General features: G+C 39.4%; 1 protein-coding gene across 2 annotated transcripts in view; it reads left to right on the top strand.

The window, feature by feature from the left end:
• Window positions 1-4,493: 4,493 nt before the first annotated feature.
• TMEM266 (transmembrane protein 266) overlaps window positions 4,494-22,364 on the top strand; it is an 84,909-nt gene continuing 67,038 nt past the window's right edge. The window contains exon 1 of one of the 2 annotated variants that reach the window (XM_014944544.1): window positions 4,494-4,541. The gene's annotated coding sequence lies outside the window, so the exon portion shown is untranslated. The remainder of the gene's footprint in view (window positions 4,542-22,364) is intronic. The other variant, XM_014944542.1, reaches the window with a different exon arrangement.

Genomic DNA, 22,364 nt, shown 5'->3' with positions numbered 1-22,364 from the left:
CAGCGGCGAAGAAAGTTTGGCGGCGGGCGCCGCCTCACGCCAACTTGCCGGCGGCGGGGCCGGAGGGGATCTTAGGGCGCCCAGCTGCGGGCCGGCCTGCGGCGGGGCCGGAGCACCCTCCCGCGGGGTCAGTCAGGCGACGGGCGGAGCGGGGCAGGGGGGTCTTTGGGCCCTGGGCGCCTGTGGTGCCGCGTTGTTCCCTGAGGAGAAGGGGGCCTGTGGGGGGACGACGACGTGGGGTAGGGGGACTCCGGGCACCCCCGCCTTCAGCTACCGCTTCTCGGCGTCGTGTTCGCTCCCCCGCAGCCAGACCCCTGCGGACCCCGTGCCTCAGGATGGGCGCGGGGTGCCAGCTTCTTGCTTGGGGTTCCCAAATGCAAATCACCTCAATAATGCCTCAGCGGGAAAGCCGCTTTTACTCTCTCTTTACGTGAAAACCCACCTAACGTCTAATATCTCTGCCATACAGCCACTTGAACAATTTCTTCACTGAGAGAGAGTGCCATAAATCTATAAGATGCTGCAGCTTTTCTTGGAAACCTTCTGTCCTAGACTAGCATCGTTGTTTGTCACAAGAAAAGAGGCAGTAGTTTCGTTTTTGAAGTAAAAATCTATTCAGATTGCTCTTAACCATAGAATTTTCAGTTTGCCTTCTGTAAAGATGTAATAAACTTAATAGGCAGCCTTTTTTGTTATGTCTCTATAGAGGTGAAATCTATAAATTGTGAGGACTGATGTGCTGTAACAGGATAGCATGTCACAGTAACCTTACTTAGGGGGAAAATAGTACATGAACACGCATGGTTTCTAGGTTTGTTAGTATGCTGAAGTTAGGAAAAAGATCTGCTAAATGTGTCTCCAGTAGAATTTCCTCGTTCTTTCATGGGGGTTTAAGAGTAAACCGACCTACGAGCTCTACATTAAGTAGGGCATGCACCTGAGACCATTGTAACAGCTGCAGAAGATTGCCTATATAAAAGGAATGAAAGGAGTAACGATGTAGGGATATTTACAGCTGTGATTGCAATCAGCAGAGGAGGCTCATTTGTGTGAACACAGGACACCTGTCATGCTATAGGTGCATGGAGTCAGAAACTGCTGTTTTGTGATGCAACTGACAGGTTTCCTAGGTGTTTTGCAAGACTTAGTACTGTAATTTGCACAAAGAAGCATAATCAACCTGTATGTTTTTAATGTGCTGTAAACGTTACTACCTGAACATGGATCACATGAGACAATGTTGATAGTCAACAGTTTTCTGGCAGTTCCTGTGAAGGTGCTGCAAGCTCCTGCAGGACACTTGTGAAAGGGTTGTTAATAGCACAGTCATAGTAGGGGAGTAGGGAGTATTATAAATTAGATGGTACAATAGTGGGACATAAGTGCTTTGCAACAAGATACTACGATTAACATTATGCAGCAATTATCTTGTATGCGGAAAGCTGTTACTTGATCTTGTGAACAATATCTGTATTGTGAGGCAGTATATTCTGCGCGGAGAAGGGATCATTTACAGAGGATGTGGAGTAAGAAGCAAAGGTGTACTGCTTCAAACTGTTATGGTTTCTAAACACTGAAGAGTAGGCTTACAGTCAGGGAAGTGACTGAGTAAAGAGCCCACATTCCTGAAGCAATGGATGTGCATACTCATTCCTCTATGTTTCTGAACAAAGTGGAGTTTTTGCAGCTCTGTCCTGATGCTACCCATTGGATTGCAAAATGGACTTTCCTCTACTTAGTGCAAGGTGTGGGTTTTACCTGAAGGGTAAAAAGCGGTGTAAGTTGTACAAAAAGTTAGATGTGGTTTGCAAGCAGTAACTGCTAAACCATGCTAAAGACAACAGTGGGCAAAGAGGACACGTAGCAGGAGTAGCATCAGCTATTCTAGCTTAAGAACTGGAGTAGTAGATGGGACGAAGATATTAACTCCAATCAGTTTATGAAAAGGTCAGTAAGAAAATTAAGATGAGCTAAGTGAGCGATGTATGCTGTCAGTGCAAGCCTGCTACTCAGCTGAAGTATTTTCAGATTGTGACTGACAGCATAAATGCAGAACATAAGGCACACTGTAGACGTTTTCCCTGTCGCCGGGTCTGTTCCCAAAGGTTAGTTAGGTGTTTGCACGATTACAGTTCTGAAGGTGCCCTGTAAAAGATGCATACAGCTAATAATACTTCCCTTCTCCTGGCCCCAGGTGCTGTTGTGTTATTACTCCAACTTGGGTTCAGTGGGGACTCCCTGAAACCTGGCTACCTGGCAGCTTGCTGTTCCGTCTCTGATGGTCTATACACTGCAGCTTTAGACTCTGCAGTAATATTGCATCACAGATTACTTTTAGCACAGAGGGACAGAACTAGCAAAACCTCAAGCATGGTCAAGAGCATGGTATCGCTGTTATTACATGTGATTACATCCAAATTAGGAGGAGAAACTGGATAGCCCTACAAGATCTTGATATGACTAAAATTTATCTATAATATATCATCAGTATTAATTTAAATTAGTTGCATTACCTGGCAATAGAACAGCAATTAACTGATCTTGTTATGCAGTATAAAACTGCCTGCATACTCTGTAAAAGCAACAAACGGGGTGTTATGTCGGTATAGTGGTGCTCAACTCATCTGCTTCCTGGACAATGGGATTACTTAACAGGCAAAATACTTTATCTCTGTGAACACTGCAGAGCTGATATTGACACAGGAGAGTGAGCTGGACTCCCTTCTGCCTCATGTGTTATCACCTAAAGTGTCAGCTAAGTGCTATTTGCAGAATCTTTGTTGCTAGTTGGTGTGTGAGAGGAAGACCGTGATTTGATTCCTCCTTTTCCTCTCCTCACTGGTTCTAGCCTGATGCTGTGTGCTGTTGGAACTCATTTGTCACACACTTGCTAGGTTTAATAATATAAGGGGCAAGTCTGGAATCTGTAGTGTTGGAAAATGGGGAGTTTACAGTTTTTTGACTTGAAAAAAATTCCAAACTCTGTTGATACTTTTCGGAGTATTTTTGTAGTGTCAGTGGACACGAGCATACTTAGTGAAATTCCACTTTCAAGAGAAAAATAATAAATGATGGTTTGTTATCTGTGAGGTAGAACTTGGCTGTTGTACATTCTTTGGCTCTAGAGGCTCCTGCTCAAGGAGAATGGAAACCTTTTTTTCCACTACGTTCTTAAATGGTGCACTGGGGGCAGAGGCTGGGTAAAAGACAGTGGAAGGTTTATTTCAGTTGCTCTATCATATTTCAGTCCACCTATTTGCTGAGCTTTGGATTTGGCTTGACAGGAGTGATGTATTAGGGTTTAATTCTTAATTTAGTTATAAGGTCACAATGAGCTCTGTTACATCCATGTAATCCTGTTGAAATCACTGGTTTTGCATGAGTATAATGAAAGACAGACCTTCTTGTAAACTCATGTAGCAGTGGAGGTTTTCTAATGATACTTTTGTCATTAACTAAGCACTATAAAATGCAATATCGGCTTATTTCTTGCATGATTCAAAATCATAATATTTTCAGCATAAAGAGGTCCTCCCTCTGTCTCACTTTCATTTTATCTTGTCTAGGGTTCAGTGTTGCTTTGATATATTTCAACTAAGATTTTTTTTTGTTGCAATTGCTGTATCTTTCCTTCATCATGTAAAGCACCATGTGCACCCATAGCATTACATGCAAGTGAAACTATGTTTAAAAATGTGTGTTCAACTACTTTGGTTGCAAAGTCAGACCTGTAAGTCAGAAAATGTCTACTTTAGGGTTACGCATATGCAGTTCTATGTTGTGAGCCACCCAGATCGCTGAATGAGCCAATGATTTGCAGGAAAAATAGTATGTGATCTTAACAGTTAAAAAGAGGATTAATGCAAATGGAGCTTAAGTCATATGCTGTTTTAAATATGATGCTTCCTAATTTTCAAGAGCTTAGCTTTCAACCCAAATAGCCTTCTTGCAAATTAGTTTCTAATGTAGAACCTCTTAGTTTTGTGGGTTTTAGCTTATTTTTTTTAGTAAAACAATATTATATCAAGGAATAAACTTCCCTTGTTGACCTTAACAAATCCCTAAGTGGGATTTGAGCCTTCAGTGATTTCTAATTCAGGTAATTGCCTTACTTGGTAAGGGCTGTTATTTTGTGAACAAGGAAGGACCTCGGGGTCTGTGCTTTATCTGGGGAAGTGATGGGTAAAGCCTGACCTGTTTCATCCTCCTTCCTGCTTTCTGTCCTGCCGCTCTGTGGTTTTTTTGCTTCAGCAATTTGTCAGTGCTCCACAGCTCGCTGTTTGCCTCTGTCCTATCAGAGGTGCAAGCTGCCCGGCCGTTGCGTATGTGGGGTTCATGTCCATTTGATTATTTTCTTTTGGAGAGGCCACCAAATACTTGATTAAAAAGCAAGCAGGCATAGGAAAACAGTTCAGTTTGAGTTTGAATGGATTGCCATGAGTCAAAGAGCATCTCTGCTATTTCAGGGAACTTCAAAGGCTGCCTGCAAACGAGGCAAGTGTCAGAGCTTCTCAAAAAAAGTTGCAAAAGCCTTTGTAGTGGTAAGTGTTACGTGTCTGATATTTAAGTGTACCTACCAGCTTTTTCCACTAATAGAAAATGAAAATTTATGTATAAAAATATCAAAATACAGGTTTTATTGAAGTTGGTGAGACTCTTGTTGTTGAATTATTTTAGTATTTTGCCTTAAATACTTTAGTTCAAGCCTGTAAAAGAATTTCTTATAGAAAAGAACACCATTTGGACTACCAGTTGATGTAGCCAAGGGTACAAATTTAAAGAAAGCTCTTAAAGTGAACTAAAAAGCTCCTCTCTGTAATAAAGTTAACAAAGATCCAGGATGTAAACATGAGGCATGTGGTGTGTCTCAGTTAGCAAGCAGTCCATGTTTTTTGTCTGTGTAACAACTGCCTGGATTTTACAACCCACATCTAGTAAATAATTACATTCTTATCTGGAGTGATAAAATTAGACAGCTTTGAAAACAACTTTTTAACAAGAAAGTGAGATATGGGTCAAGGTTCACATGTTAACTTGCACAAGTGTCTCAAAAAAAAAAAGCAACCTCAAAGATTTTTCTTGCACATATTTACTGTTTTTCTTCTTCTGTTACCAGCTGCCACCTCCAGAAATTTGAATGCTCTCTTTTTTTTTTACCCCTGTTTGGTCTTACAGAAGGACTTTCTGAGCAGGGAGCAGTAGTGTAATTAAATAGATATGTTTAACTTTGAAAGGTGTTATTTTTAGGACTAGCTCAAAAGGGCAGGTATTCCTTGGAGACATTATAATATTGCCAGATTGTCTGCTTCAACTGAAAGAGCAATGTAAGAGTTGGGTAGCATCAAGATTTACTTAAAAGTTTTTGACACATGTTATCTCTGGGCAGAAAGAATTTCAGAGGAGGCTGCAGAGCAGGCACAGCTTCTGAGTCTTTTGGCTCTTGGTGCTGTGCTGGAAAAAGTGTTAGCTTCCAGAGAAGCTGACCTTACGGAGCAATGTCTTTGTTCCTTTCCCTTCACTTTTTCAGGGCCACTGCTTCCCTGCAATTCATATCCTAAAGTGTACAAGGAACAGAGCAGTTTGTGTGTGCTTCTGTGAGGAAAGGGTGTATGCATGAATTAACAGGCATACTGCAGAGAGATTTGTCTCCGTACTCTCCCTCCTTTTTTTTTTTTTTTCTGATTCATATTTGCTCACTTTTCCACCTTTCAGCAAAGGGGAGCATATGGCAGTGTGCTGTCCATCTGGTTGCCACTTACTGTGAAATCATTATGCAGGCAAATTTGGCCCCATCTTGAATTTCTTCTGTAGGTAAAACTGTTAATAGAATGACAGCTGAAGTGTTTATTCAGAACTGTAAATGGGAATCAAGGTGCATTCTGAATATTTTCAATCTTCTACGTTAAAAAAATACTTGCGCTATGCTAGTATTTAAAGCAGAAAAGACTGGGACCCTCGTGCTGTAGACTGTTCTAGTACGGATAAAAGATGAGTCCTGTCCCAGAGGATTTGCAATCTAAATACATTTTAATGAGAACATTGTGAATGATGATAGATGCTTAGGAAAGCTTTAGTTATGTAGGTAGTGCTGTATATGTGTCATTAAAAAGTCTGTTGACGTTTCGGCATCCTAGCACAAGCTTGTAACATAGTCTCTTTAAAAGCGTAGCAGATATTAAATTCATTGGTCAGTAGTAGTTTCTATTTTTAAGTGATTAAGTGTGATGCTTCTAAGAATCTTTGTTAATTTAGATCCTGTGCATTTTGGGTATATCCAGATATGTCTGTTTATCTATGTATCAAGGGTCAACACTGGCAAAGAGAAGTCTTACTGCCTTTGGCAGTATGTGTGTGTGTGTTTTTATTGTCATCAGATTTCACATTACTAACTGAAATTGTAATAACTTTCTTCAAGTCATCTACAGGAGTACTACTGAAAAAAACAATTAGGCTATATTTATACTATAATATTATGAGATCTTAACTGAACGTGAGTACCTCCAAAAGTAATTTTTAAATAAATTTTATTTTATACATAGGACAGCTAACTTTATACATTGTCTGCTTCATCAGTCAGTAGTTTGTTTTTCATGTAACCACACAGAAAAGCCCGTATTTTTTTAAAACTGGAAGAGCTGGTTATAAAACCAGAAAGTAAGTAGGAGAGTCAGAAGCATGTAATTTATCAATTTAGATCAGGGATCCTCACCTTTGATTGTTACATGTGTATTTATTATGTAGGACAGCGCTGCAGTCACCCCACTGTGATATGAAAAGTGCTTTTGGACTGGTAAGAGTAGCTCTGGCTTTGGGGAGGAGTGTGGCTAGAGTTTGTTCACTGCATTCTTTAAAGTTTTTCATTTATTTTAGACAGAAGTGCGGTCAAGTTTTTAACACAGCACTGATTTTTTTTTTCCTTTTTTCCTGCAAAATTTAAAAGACTGTAGATTGCTTTCTAGAAAGCTTTTGTCCTGTACTGAAACAGGCGACGAGAAGGAAGTTAATTGTAAGTTTTCCAAGAAACTGAGTTTGAGGCTTACTCTAAATGAACTGTATTTGAACAGATATTCTGTGCATTAGTATATCTTCTATGTATTTTAAAATGGAAATACAGCCCTCAGTACACAGCTATGAAACTAGGCTGACAGTGGGAAAACTGAATAGGTTTTGGGAGAAGGAAATGTTTAATGGCTTCTATTGTAGTCTTATGACAGCTGTAGCCTATCTATTGGTGAATATCTGATCTATAGCTGAGTATCTGTAGTAGTAGTATCACTGAAGACAGCCAGCTCTGCTGTCTGAAATTTAAGTCTGAATGGTAGGGTCTGTTAAATCACTGCTGAGCTGCTTCTTGCGATACTTTGTTGAAAGACTTCTCTTTGGAATTTTTTTCCAATTCAAAGAAGAAAAAAAAAAAGCACAGAGAACCCCAAAGGTTTGCTTTTAGCCCCCAAATCGGAGAACTTCACAAACTAGTTAGCGTATTGTACTTGGTTTTTTTTAAATGCACGGTGTTGTATGACATGTATTGAAGCTTCTGAAATACATCATTTAAATATTCAGGAGTTTATTGAAGGATATGTCTGTGATGGATGTAACTGTGACATGCTCAGATCGATGAATAACTTTACCAAACTTGGCTTCCTGCTATTGTTTTCTAATGTGAAAATGAGGAAGAACTCCTTTAGTCTGCTCCTTGTGAGACAGAAATTGCTGATAAAGCAGTTTCTCTGTGGTCTTGGAAGCCAGGATCAGGTCACCATAGTGACTCTTGAGACTAACATTAGAAAAAATTTAGATTTAGTTAAAGATACCAAAGATCTTTAGTTAAAGATGCTGACCATCACCTTTCATCTATTATTCTGCTGTAGAAAAAGCAATTGTGCAGGTAACGTAACATGGCTCTAGCTAAGCAAGAGACTGTAACTGTTATCCTGAAGTGCTGCTTTTAGGCTGATACCCAGGCTTCATATCCTGCCAGAAAGTAGAGGAGTTTTGATGTGTAAATGAAGGTATTCTTTGAAATGCTGGGAAGGCCTGGAGTGCCAGGCAAAGGATTCCCTCAACAGCTGGAGGAGTAGGACCTCAGGGATTCTCAGAACCCTTTGAATATTGAGCTACATACTGCCCAGTTGTAAGGGTGGGTTTTGGTTTTGTTTTTCTTTAAATTACATTTTCTTGTGATTAAAAATGCTTGTCAGCAACTCCCTTGTACTCTTCTGAAATTTGGGAGCTACAGAAAGAAACTTGGTCCTTTTTTCTTTAGTGTCTGGATGGTGCACCCAATCTGAATGCACAGTTTCAGTCTGAAGATTAGATAAGATTGTTGCTTTTGAAGAACTTCTTTAAGATGGTTTCCTTTTTTGGGGGGAAGGGACTGCAGTCAAAGTAGCTGGTAGCCTGCCAAGGCCTGAGTATGAAAGCACTGAATACAGCAAACTAGCAAACAAAGACTAATTGGTTGTTTGACACATTTGGAAATGCGGCCAGTTCGCAGAGTGCCTAGGTGACTGGCATCAGCTGGTATCTGATTGATATTTGCTGGGTTAAATGAAGTAAGTGTATCATTTAGTGAGAAATGATCCACAACCTCATCTAAAAACACTGTTAACAGCACTTTGCCTTGGTGGAGAGCTTTCATAGACTGCGTGAACATGTGAAGTGAGCTTTCTTCTGCTTTATGCCTTCAAACAAGGATTAAGGTACATGGGACAAATTGACTGGGAAATAGAGGCTTGCACAGTTCATTTTGTTGAGAGGGAGGACTTCATGCCCTAGTGCCTGTGCATTTCACAGGCTTTAAAAATCACTTTAAAACATACTCACTTTTTGTTGTTGCCTGTGCAGGACAGGGGCTTTCTCTCCAGGTAATGTCTAATGTAACCAAATACTGATCTAGATTATGATGCTGTCTTGAAGCAATGCAGAGGGTTTTATCAGAAAATTAATATAGGAAAAAGGAAGGCCAGTGTTCAAAATGCTAAATTATAAAATGGACAGTTTGGTATTGGAGGAAAAACAGGTGGTGGTGGTATTTTCCTTCTCTAGAAGGACATTTGATCTTGGTGGCTGTATATTGGTTTTGTTTCAATGGTTTAACAAAGCACTTCACTCTGAAATAGACTGTTTTTCTATTAGTTTCACGGGGTGTGTAAGGCATACTGCATGAACAGCATTTGGCAGGAGAGGAACATAATGTATCTGAAACCTTTAATTACATGCTGTAGGCAGCTCTGTCTAGGTCAGAAGACACCATATTATCAAATAACATATTATAGGCATTCAGAACTTGCACAGTAGCTTGATTATTCATTGAATAATTGGTCTTTGTTAAGCAGATAATGGCACTGTTTGGATTCAGAGCCTAGGTTTGAAGTATACGTTATAGAATATTTGTATTTTAAATCATCTGTTATCCAGCTGATGTGAAAACTACAGAGTTCAGCGAAAGCTTTTACAGAAGTAAAGACTGCCTATTCTACCGTGTGTGCCATGCTTCTACTTACTGTGTGATATCAGCAGTTCTGAAAGTGTCTGAGATTTTTTTGGTTTATTAAATTTAATTTTGTATGGGGGTTTGTCCGCAGCAACACTTAGGGCCATACAGACTGTTTAAACATAGACTGTATTAAAAAACAAACAAAAAATGCCCTGAAGAATAAAACAGTTTAGAAGCTTTCCAAACTGCTTGAGTGCAGAAAGGGAGGAAAATAAATAGTGAAGGAAAACAAGTGTATATGATTAAGACACACAAGTAGGAGTTACATGAGAAATGGTATGTCTTTCTCTGTCACATACTGTACCTTATTTTACTTATCCATGGAAGAGGAAGTATTTCTACTGTATGAATAATTACTTAGGCTTTTTAATGCTTAAGATCCCAAGGTGGAATAGGAAATTATTGACTGCAGTGTCAATAGCTGATAATTTTTGCAAGTATGTCAGGGTATGATCTAAGGCAAGTGTGCAGGTTCCTCCGGGCACTCGCTTATGTAAGCTCATGCTTGGAGGTAGCTATCAGCTTGGTAAAAATCCCCAATTGCTTCAGTACTCTCTTTTAGAAGGGCTAGGGAACAGGTGATGATGAATAGGCCTTTTTCTTCTAGTTTCATCCTGCTTAAGACAAGCGTCTTATTTTCATTTTCCTGAGTTGGAGTTTAAAAGCAGTAAGGTGATAAAATTATTGCCTTAAAGGACAACAAAAGTGATCAAGCCCCCTCAAACTAATGGTTTTACTGTATTGAGTGCAACATACTCAGTTAATCAAAACGCATGTTCTATATCTGACTGGTTAGCCTGCAGAAGATCAGTCTGCCTTGCAGTAGAGAAGTTGTATTTTCGGTATGAGCTATATACCCATTTGAGCTGTGATCAGCACTCTTTGCCTTCCCTAAGGAGATGGCAGTGATTGTAACATTTATCATACATAAAGGAATCTGTCTTGCTGTATATAGCTGCCAAAAGACATGTGAAAAATAGGGACAAAGACAGCAGTGTCCATGATCTCAGTAACCCTTCAGACAACCAAACTGATGGTGCACTAAGGAAATTGCTTCTCTACTTCTCACCTGAACCCCCATCGGTAGCCACAGTGATAGTCAGGAGTTGAGCTGATTTGGTAGTGTGTCTGTAAAGGAATCTGCTAGCAGAATATTGCCTGAAATGCCTGTGTAGTGGTCTGTGCATGAAGCTGTTGACCCGTGCTGCAAAGATATGAACTTCTAGGTGAAAACAAATTCTTGTTGACTGCAGAAATTGAGTACACACAAAGAATGCTGTAGTTAACATTAAAAATGGTTACTTGAAAATTAAGTGAAATAAAATCCAAATCCAACAAAAAATCCAAATCATACCACTGTTTTAATAAGGGCAAGGATTTTGTCTGGATTATTTAGGACTGAAAAAAGCCCAGAATGTAATGCATGTTCCGCTACCATCAAGCAGCCCTTTGACTGGAGCAGAGACATGATACCAAGGGCAAAAGTTTTTCTATTTAGGGAAGGAACGATGCAGCAGACTGAAGTGACAGAGCACTTTTCCAAGGAAAAACAATGAACGTTTGAACTTTGCTTTGGTCCTCTGTGCTTTATTACATGGAGCAAAGATGATGGATTGGTGATTCTTCTGACTTGGCGAAATTAAGGCTGCTTTCTGGGAAATGCAGCAAAGCAACCTCAGAGGCTGCTCTGGGGATGCTTACAGATTTGCTCTCCTATGAGAAGTCTGCCTTTGTGAGAAAAGGAGGAAGAAAGGACTTGCGAGTCAAGATCAAAATAAGATATCGAGGTGCCATACATGACCTGCATTTCGCTTCTCTGCTATGGGCAATGGAGTTACATGGTACTTAATTTCTAATGATTTTCCTCATATCAGGCTAAGCATTCCTTTCCTTTCACCCCCAAAGTACTCAGCTGTAAGGATTCTTGTGATTTGAGCAAGGAGAGGTATCTATAGCAACAACTACTGCATCTACATGGTGGACCTAGGTGCTCCTCTTCTTGCCTGTCATGGCCTTTGGTGTCAATGGCTTTCAAATTGCTAATTGCTAATTTAACATCCAAATGAAAGGACGGATGAAGATACAGGTATGTCCATAGCTATAGTATGTGTATCCCCTGTACAAGGGGTGTGACAGTGTGTCCAAGCTTAGATTTTTGTCAATTTCAAGATGGTTATGTGTTTTTTTTAGTGCATGGATAAACGCATGTTTAAACTAGTTTCTTATCTTTCCCCAAGGTATAATTTTGTATTTTTATAATAACTTATAACTGAAGTGTTGGAGGAAACCTTTCAGGCATGAGTATTTAATAAATGAAAATCTAGTAACACTGTTCACTGTAGCAATCCATTTGCCTAGGAAATCCTACCAGGTTTTTCCTTAAATAAGCAAGTAAGATCTCTTGCTCTTCCCTAATTTTGCACAAGTTTCAACACCATGCCCACTGAAAAAGTGTGTAGGTCAGGTTAGGAAAAGCATGTTTGCCTTGTGGAATTTTTGACATTATCCATAATGCATGTATGTACATGCAGATCCTGTAATTTTTGTGCCTTCAGAGCTCTTATTAAGGTCATCCTGCTGCAGGGGTTCAAATTTGGTTCATATTTTATACCCAGTTTTCTCTGGGACAACCTCTCATGCCATTGATTTGCTGTGATGTTTTTATGCTAACTGTAGCAGAAGGAGAAAATGTTTCAGCAGAAATACATTAAGAATTGCAGATGTACTTTACATCTTTTGGACACAAACTGGTAGAGCAATTGGAAGAAAAGTCAGCGCAATGTGACCAGTCATCTCGAAGTTGTTGATGGAGCACAGTTTGAGAACATCTGGACTGTAAAATGTACCTCTTGAACTTTCATTGATCAGTTCCTTGGGCTGTCAGCCATGAAGTATATTTTTAGATCCTTGCAGCAAATCTTATTGCATGTGAAAGAATGCCAAATCCATAGTCTGTCAACTGCTGTTTTTCAGTAAGTAGGGAAAAAGGATTTTGGTTTGAGTTAAATAGTTAATTTGCTGCTGCATTGCAGACTGCAGTTTGTACAGCTATACCTGAGTTAGCTTTAAACTGGGCAGCCTGGCAACTAGTATCAAAGTCCAGCTGCAGCAGTGCTAGCTCAGCATGAGCTGCTATAATCCCTCTCTAATCCAAAGAGGAAAACTATTGGCATGGACACAGTAGAGCAATCTTTTCTTTCAGTAAGCCGTTTCCTTTCAAAGCAGAGATGGGAAAAATGCACGTGTGTTTTTAATTTTTATGGCTCATGTTTTATCTTTTTTTTTTTTTTACAAGAACAAAGGGAGACATAGTAATTTAATGGAAAATGAGCTGGTTGACTCCTTATACGGATGAAAGCTTGTAGGCTACAATTATGTATCACAGTATAGCCCGGGTATTCCTTGAGACTTTTGAAATGGGGCATGCTCTTTTCGGAAGTAGGATAAATGAGTTCTGTGCTATAAATGTGTGCTCTGTCTGCCGTCTGCAGCAGTACATGCCAGTGATAGAATGCTGTAAAAGCGTGTATCTGCCTGAACTGATCTAAACCCATTGATTGCCTTAGTCCCATAGGAGTCGGAAGTGCTTGGCTTGTGGATGAGGGTGCACTATGTTTTGGCCTGCCTGTCCTCAGCAGACTGTTTCTCTAGCCTTTGGATGCTGCCTAACAGTTCTCATCTCCAAGTATTCTCTGGAGTTCCTTACACTTGGTTTGGATGCTTGTCTGTTTTGGGCTTAGTAGAAGAGTGTTTCTGTATTAACAGCTGTTAAGGAAGGGTAATGTGCATTAGAAAAAAATTTACTTGTTAGTGGAATATTTTTTCAAAAACTTGTTCATCTTTGATTCCAGGCAGTTTTCCTGTTGTGAAGCATTCTCTGTTTCTCATGCTATCTATCCTTCGATTTTTCCTACAAGATTCTATCTTCAGTATCACAATAACTATGTCTGTTACACCAACCTATATTTATAAGCTGTTTAGTATATACTTGTTCAAAACTGTGTGATCTTATTACTGCTAACATTGTCTCAAATTAGATTAAGTACTTTGGAGCAGGGTTTATGTCACTTGAGAGAACACCTTCTAAAGTACCTAATGTGTCTTAAGTAGCATGTGAATAACAGAAGTACGGGATGGTTTTTCTTGTCCTGAAAGACTGTTCATTTCTAGGACCTTAAAAATACTAGAATTCTGATTGTCATCTTAGTGTAATTCCTGACTTTAATTTGCAGTGAAATTTGCAGTGAGTGCCTTTGACAACTCTCACTGAGAACAGATGTTTTATACTATCAAAAACTTTCTATCCTGTGTTCTTCAAATGTTGCAAACTCAACAGGTCATGGACTGTCAATTGTCAACATTCTATTTGAAATCGGCATATTGACAGTGAGAAGGATAACACAAGAGAATAATGGTTTTATTAAGGACCAGTGTTTTGGAGCTATGAAGATTAGAAATGAATGATGACAAGATACTACCTCTATACCCCTTACTGGTCTTTGCACCAAGCAGTTTGCCTCATTTCTACTGCCTGTTTTTACAGTGTCAAGTGCAGTAAATCTCTGACCTGAGGCCAGTATAATCTTAATTCCTTGCAGATATTCTTGTTTTATTGGAGAATTTGTCTTGATTTTGCATTTTTTTTATATTTTTGATTCAAACAAGACTTTAAAACAAAATTTTGTTTCTGGAAGGTTTTATGTATGTATTAAAAAAAACGAACCAAACAGCCTACACTTGTAATACTGGAGGCTTTTCTTTCTTTTGGGAAGGGGCATTTTTCACTGAGTGCAAGACCAACAGTCAGAAATGAGTTCTAATCAGACTGTGGTACCTATTTGCTATGTGGTCTTAGACTTTGGGTTTAGTTGGGGAGTATGTACTCATAAATTTACTTAAATTTTATAAACCTTCCAACAGTTTGACCAACTCTTCATGTTTTTAGTCTGGAAGCTAGTGCAGATATAGCTTCCTTGCTGTCATCTGTCTGTCTTTGTACACTTTTTTTTCTGAGCTTTCTACCTCTTAGAAATGTTAATGACTCTATCCTGGTAAAGTTTTTTTAAAATTTTAATAAAGGTGAATTGATAAATCTTAACAAAAGTCTGTGTTTGCAGCTGTAACAAATACAGTTCAGATTCTAGCAGGTGGCTGGTTTGTGTTAATGGGTTTAAGAACAAGAAAGTGTTTTATTTATAACAGCATTTGTTTAGCGTTTTGAGGCTTGCATTGCAGTATGAATCCCTTGCATAACCATTGCTTGAAAAGAATGCTTTTATCTGATCAGTGTATTAGACAGAACCTCCTTATTGGATATGGGTCATGAGACTTGAAGTGCTAAATAAGATACTGCTAAAATAGAGCTGTGGAGGGTGACAGGATGACTGCTACTTTGGGTCACACAGTAGTGGCCAAAGCTTTTCTGTCTGTGTGGTGCCAAAAGAGACAGAATGATGTCCCTAATTTGCTCTGGTGGATGCTTAGGAGCAACAGCACAGAATACTGAGAGATAACAAAGGTTTTTCTGTGAACTAGTGTGGTTGGGTTATCCTGTTTTGTTGATTTTTTTTTTTTTAATGATCTTCTATTTTAAAGAAAATAGTGATCAAACAGAGGCTTATCAAATACATCTGCTTTACATATTCCATGGACTGAGTATACTCCCTGGGTAGCAGAATCTGTTGTGTTAATGCATGCATTGTACTACATTTCTCCAGAAAACACTGTAATGTGGGATATAAGTGTGTTCACAGAAAATTATTGTATCTCCTTTAATAAATGTTTCTTATAGTTAGTTAATACACAGGCAAAAGCAACTGGGGTCTTACTCAGAATTGGTGTCAGGCATTTCAAATGAAAATAACTTTCTTAACCAGTTCATCTCCCTAACTTTTTTTTTGTCTGTAAATAAACAACTGTCTTTATATTTAAAGAACTGCCTAGGAATTAACATATGTGACTTCTAGTTGAAAATACATGTGAAGTTTTTATATGCTTTTTGTTTCTTCCCATTTTGCTGTGATTTGGTAAGTATTGAGTAGAACAATTCCTGAAAAGTTTATGTCTGGAATTGCCAGAGAAACTGAAGCCAGGTCCCAGTTCTGTGCAATGTTTCCTGTGCTTTCTTGCTGCGTTGTCAGTGACAGCAGAATCCTCCCTGGGCTCTGCAGCGCCCCTGGGATTCTTGGTGCTGCTTCAGGAAGACCAACTCTGAGGTGAGGGTCCTCCGTATTCTTCTTAGATTCATCAGTTGTGTTTACTTATCGCTTATCCTTATCTTATCACTATGCTATCTTTACATTTATGATCAAAACTTCTCTAAGGCAGGGAAGTACTCTTCTTTCTTTTTTTCTTTTTTTCTTTTTTCTTATTTTTTTTTCTTACTGCTCAATGCTTCTCCCTAACATTCTGCTGGGGTCTTAGTTGATAAGCATGGTTAGCTGTGACGGTGTTCAGTTTTACCATTTGCTTTTAAGGCCCTGATTTAAAGTGTATTACAGAAGCCTGTTAGGGAATACAGAAGTAAATTTTAAATCTGAATTCCAACAGGTATTTCTTAGTATGTTAGCAGTTTCTTCGTATTTTCCAACTTTACAACAAGTATTTCTTAGTATGTTAGCAGTAACACCAAATCAGTGTGCCACAGGGAAAACTAGTTCTATGCTCATGGTGTTAAATCGCAGTATGATCAATTTCCTGGTGAAACTTTGTGAGTCCTTAGCAATTGTGAATTTAATCTCAAATTTCTCTGTAATACTGACACTATCAGTGGAAGAGCACAAGCTCTCAGTTCTCTACTTCTAAACAAAAAGGGTTTATGGGTGGGTGTTCTGCAGTCATCTTTGAAATTTATTCAGTAGCTTATGGTGCCCTCCATTTAATCATGTGATGGGTATTGATCTTCCCTGTTCTTGCAGGGTTTAAACAAGATGAGGGCTGGGCAGGGATGGTGCTGTTAGTTATGTATTATTGAAGGTGGAAAAAGATCAGTATAGCATTTTTACTTTCCGTGTGTTGGTGTCTTATATGACTAGTAGCTGAACACATTTTACTACGTATTTATATGAATAAGCAAATAGCTTCATCCTGCAGGAAAAATTCTGCATGCCTGTACAGAGCAAAATGCTTATCAATGTTTTCAGAGACTACTCCTCTTGCATACCTCAGTGATCCTTTTATTCCATACAAAATAACTAATTAATCAATTACTTCTAGTAGAAAAGTTCTGAAAACCTAATACTTAAAGTTCCACCAAAGAAAAAAAAGTCATGAATGTTTTTTGTTGTTTTTTTTCTAAGTAGGAAAACTGGGGTTTGGAAGTTCCAAAGTGTATATTTAGGTAGAGATAGTGCCTGAAATTATTATTTTAAAATTAATATACTTTTTTTAAGATCACAAATAGCTACTTTAAATGCACAATGTAAGGTAGAAGTAAAAGTGTAATTGTTTGTGAGACAGATCATTTGTAGTTGTACATTGAACCAGACCTTGGGGGTGTTGCCTTTTTGCAGCCCAATTCTTCACCAGGCTATAGTCTGGGATTTGGCTGCCACAGATGCCAAACCAGATCCTCTCTTGTCTGTCTCCATGTGTTTTGTTGCTGTGTTACCATGCATAGAATCATAGAATGGTTTGTGTTGGAAGGACCTTAAAGATCATCTAGTTCCAGCCCCTCTGCCATAGGTTGGGACACCTCCGACCATACCAGGTTGCTCAAAGCCCCATCCAGCCTGATCTTGAACACCTCCAGTGATGGAACATCCACAGCTTCTCTGGGCAACCTGTTACAGTGCCTCGCCACCCTCACAGTAAAGAATTTCTTTCTAATATCTAATCTAAATCTCCCCTCTTTCAATTTCAAACTGTTACTCCTCATCCTGTCACTACAGTCCCTCATAAAGAGTCCTTCCCTATCTTTCCTGTAGGCCCTTTTCAGATACTGGAAGGCTGCTCTAAGTTCTCCCCAGAGCCTTCTCTTCTCCAGGCTGAACAACCCCAACTCTCTCAGCCTCTCTTCATAGGAGAGGTGCTCCAGCCTTCGGATTATCTTTGTGGCCTCCTCTGGACCCATTCCTTCCTGCACTGGAGGAAGGACATCATAGAATCGTTGGGTTGGAAGGGACCTCTAAAGGTCATCTAGTCCAACCATGCTGCAATGAGCGGGGACATCTTCAACTGGATGAACTTTTGCAGAGACCATTCAGGTTTCTACTTTTTCTTTCCCTATTATACTTGGTAGGATCGGGGAAATTATGCTACCCTTTGTACTGTAGTTACTTTTTTGCTGCAGGAGAAAGAGCCGGCACTTCCCATCCTGTTTCCAGGCCAACTGGGAAGATTGTTCTTATCTGTGTAGTTCACAGCAGCCAGTCTAGGCAGGCTCCAAAGATACACTGGCTATGTGTGTCTCCTGTCCCCTCTGTGATGTTGTCTTCCAGACCTCAATTAGAAGTGAGGGGGGAAAAGTACAGGCTTGGCTACTGAATGTGGAAATTACTGGCCAGTTGACATAGCTGGCTTGGGCAGGCTGCTTCCTCCAGGTTGCCTGTGAGACTGTCAGGGCCGACTTGCTTACTCACGGCTTAGGCCGAGTCCCTCACCATCGGTATTTTGTGGCAGAAACCTGGCCTATAATATGTAGTAAGTGTATTCCATCACCTGCTGAAGGAGGCAGGGTTATACAGTTAAATGCACTAGCTGTATATTAAAATAATGACTATCAATATGCTGCTTGCTATGGTAAGTCAGTTAAATCTTGCCATTTTAGGTTCCCAGTGGCGAAAAAAGATTTTCTCAGCCATGAGCAGTACAACTGTTCTGTCCACATGCACTATGTGAAATAACTTTCCTCTGAAGTACCAGACAGGGTATGAACCCAAGAATTTTGTTAGCTGTCTGATCTCTCAGAGTGAAGTTTACCCTGTATACATCACCAGGATGAAATACTGCAGCTATTTGTAAATTTGCAATCAAAACAGCTGGGATATTTGTTTCTAAAAGCTAAACTACAAAGCAGAGTGCTGTTTGGGAGAACAGCAATGTATTTCACATCAGTGGGCTAATTATTATATATGTGCTTTTAAGATACACAGTAAAGTAATAAATTCATAAATTTATTGCATTTTGTCTGGAAGGTTGCCCATAATACTTATCAGGAATGACAGAACATAGATTCTTCTCAAATATATTTGTGGTATACTTGGTTCTTATAATGAAATCTTTGCTTCCAAATGTGGTTATTGACTTGTCTAATAGCTTGACTGGATTTAGTACCAGTCTACTTGGGTTTGTTTTGGTTCCATGTTGTTGGGTATGACAGACACAGAATTAGTCTAAACTTTCTTCTCAGCCTCTTTCTTATATAGGAATATAATAATTACAGGCCTCAATGAGCCATAATTGGTAAGGTACACTGAAATCCTCAGCTCCAAGAGAACAAAAAAATGCTAAGAATTTCTCATGAGGTTTTCTCTGTACTTTCCCCATTCCTATTGTAGCGTTGTGAATCTTTTGTATTTTGGTTGCTCCTCTAGAAAATTAGAGAATGCTTTTAAAATTTCCTAAAGGTGTTTCAATCCAGAAGCTATTAGGCGTAGGATTCCAAAGAAAATTAAAATTAATACATGAGGAAGAGTCTTAAGGCTGAAGTCTAATGGCTGAAAAGCAGTGTTCAAGTTATATTAATCTGTGGGTACAAGCAGATACTCGAGCTTGTATTTATTAGAAGGTTAACCGCTACATAAAGTGAGCAACAGATATTTTGGATGGAAATAAAAATATAGTGAGTTTTAACCATTTTCCTGGCAGACAGGGGTGACCCTACTACTTTCACGTGATTACAGGTATCCCCTAAGACAGATTGACAGTGTCATGCCCATGAATTGAGACGCATATCTCAGCAGGTTGACTCGTGTGTGTTGCCCTGTTGCTAGTGTTAAAAGCCTGAGTGAAGTTCTAGCTCTGTTAAAATAAATTTTGCAGTTGGATTCAAATGGACTTGTATTTTTACCTCAAAAACCATTTTTGCAGACCGCAAAAATTAAGCGCCTCTGTGTTTAACTCAAGTCTAATCAGAGGACACTTGCCAGGTATCTAGATAGAATGAATATTTTTAGTTCTAGCATGTTAAAATGCGTATATGTTTTTCTTTACTCTTCCAAAGAGTGGCTGGACCTGTCTTGGTTGGCTACAAAACAAGACATGGCTGCAGGTCTCCAGTTAGTGGCTTTTCACTGCAGTTCCAGGGAGTAAGAAAAAGAGAACTAGAAGCAAAACCCGAGAGTTGATTCTTGAAAGACACAAGGAAACCAAACTTACTTGAAACTAAGTTGGTACTTTATTTGCTTCCAGTGGTAATAATTCAGCTTAATATGACTCAGCCAGGCTAGTGTCATCCCCAAATATCTGAATTTCAGAAATGAAATTGTTGTTAGCCAAGCAAATATAAATCAAACTTTGTTTGCTGAGTTTCAAATTTAATATTTTAATATTTAATCCAAGGGAGATTGGAGGGGTTTTTTTTTCTTTTTGAGAGTCAGGATTTGTGGCACAAAAAAACCCACCTTGGTTGGGCTGGGGGTGCAGGGAGTGCCTGTGTTATGAAATTGGTCCGAATGATCTTCTAATCATGTGCTGGCTGAGCCATTTAGTTTCCTAGACCAGAAAAAATTAGGTGTTTTCAGTCCAGTGAAGCTGTTGATGCCAGGCTTGTTGCTATCAGCATGTGCAGTGGCACTGAGCTTTCCAACTGTGAGCCCAGAAGCAGTATCAACACAGCATCCTGCCAGAGCTTTTTATCCAAGCCTGTGGTCCCTGCTGGTGTCCTTGTGCTGGGCTGTAAAGAGAGATCATCGCACTAGGAACTATGTCTGGTCTAAGTGGTGCTGCTTTCTATGTGTAAGTTATAACCTCGCTTTTTCTCAAATGAAAGTACCATCTCCAGCAGTTGGAGCCAGAAGCAGAGCAGATGTTGAGACATGCAGTAGTGTAAACTGGCAGCCTTGGCCTAATACTTATATAAAACATCAAGTGGGCTTTTGTGGTTTCCCTTCCCAGTAAGCAGGCCCAAACTTTGAAGACTAGACAAATCTGTAAAGGGACCTTTTAAATATGTGATTGCTCTCTTTTTTTTGTTCTCTGGACTTGAGAGCCCTGTAGTGTCAGGTTTTTCTTCCACGTTAACTACATGGGGAACCTATAGAGAAGAACTTGGGATAACCATTTTATTACAGCTAAATGGGGCCAGTTTGTAAAACAGTAAGGTAAATGGCAAGCTTGGAGAGTTACTCCAAAGTAAAAGATCAAATGAATGCTGAATGAATGCATGTTCTTTATGAAAGAGCTAAGAGCAAACTTTCTGTTTGGTAGCCTTGACAGTCACTCAGTTATTCCAGATTTCTGAGATGCCATATTGTTCCTGTTATTTGCCAGAGTGTTAAAATTTGGCAAGCAATTAGCTGCAGTGTGGATTGCTGCAGTACCTGCTGGACATGTGCCTTTTCCGGAAGATGTTGGTAGTGTATCAGAACTGAACTTTAACAGTTCCAGTATGTACTGTGTAGCATGAACTTGAAGGAGAGCCCAGAGGAGCTGTCAGGACAGCACTGCTATGTGTTAAAAGCATTTCATGGAGTGTTTGCATGTCACAGAACCCAGTTTGTAGACCTGCCACGTAGCCCCCACCCTTTCTCCTCAGTTTCTAGGTGAAGAGATTGCAGAGGGAAGGGGCATGAATGGAGTCTTTTCATAACCATCCCAAACAGAGCAGCTCCTCCTGTTTCTTTCTGTCTGGATGTACAAAGTGCTGCACATCTGCAAACCCCTTGGAAGAGGCTGGGTGTGACTGGGCTCTCCAAGGAGCTTACATTGGTCTGCTCCTTCGCTAAAGGCTTTCTTCCAGCTGGTGTTATTTGTGCTGCGGACCAAAGTGGCAGTACTGAAAAGTTCAAGATTCAACCAATGGTCACAGTGCATTTGTGGAGAGATTATTATGACTGTGCACAAGATCATTTTTCTCTTTTTTGGCCCATCTAAACTTCCCTCTAGAAAGTATGAACTATACTTATGAGTAATGACACAGTCTTTAGGTACATGATTATGTGCTCTTTTTTTTTTTCCCCCAAACAGCATTCTGCTTAATTTCAGCATACAGGATGATCCCACAAGGGGATAGAATTATGGCTGCATAAGCAAGTTCAAATCTGCCGTTTCCTAATTTCTGAATGCCTGATTTTTTCCAATCTAAATACCTTTCCTGTGGTGGAGGGTTTTTTCCTCTTTTTTTGTGATGTATTAAAAAATATTACTGTCAATGCCTCAATAAAAAAAGATGCAAAAATCAATGTCCCTTGTTCCTTGAAATAAAAAGGTCTGTCTCTTATACCTCTCTCCTTTTCTGGATACTGTATGGGAATGTTAAAGATATGAATGGAATCTGCAGTGTTAAGATAGTATGTATCAAATGTACTTGTTGAGGAAGTTGATTTGCTGTTTGTTTTCTATGTGGCATCTCTGCATCCATAATTTTTTTTTTTTTTTTTTTTCAAACAAGTAAAGGAGGTATTCCTTATCCACCTATACAAAGACATAAATAAATAATTTGATTTGAGACGAGTTTGATAAAAAGAGATTAGGGAGGATCAGCTTACTCAAAAGAAATTTTAATTTTTTTTATCCTAATGAACCTGTTCACCCATTAGGAGAAAAAAGAAAAAACCAATTTTGTTCAACCTGAAGTGAAGCAGGGAAGTGCTGAGATCTCTCCTGCAGGAGACTTTCAGGGTTTCCCCTTCAGAAGTGTAGGCTGCTGGATTTCTGAAGGAAACCGTTTTGACATGCATGAGCAATAAAACTTACTAAGTGCAGA

The sequence above is a fragment of the Calidris pugnax genome, unplaced genomic scaffold, assembly GCF_001431845.1.
Source record: "Calidris pugnax isolate Ruff unplaced genomic scaffold, ASM143184v1 scaffold70, whole genome shotgun sequence".
NCBI lineage: Eukaryota > Metazoa > Chordata > Aves > Charadriiformes > Scolopacidae > Calidris > Calidris pugnax.
The sequence above is the reverse complement of the archived record's forward strand: the minus strand, read 5'-3'. Positions and strand labels throughout refer to the sequence as shown.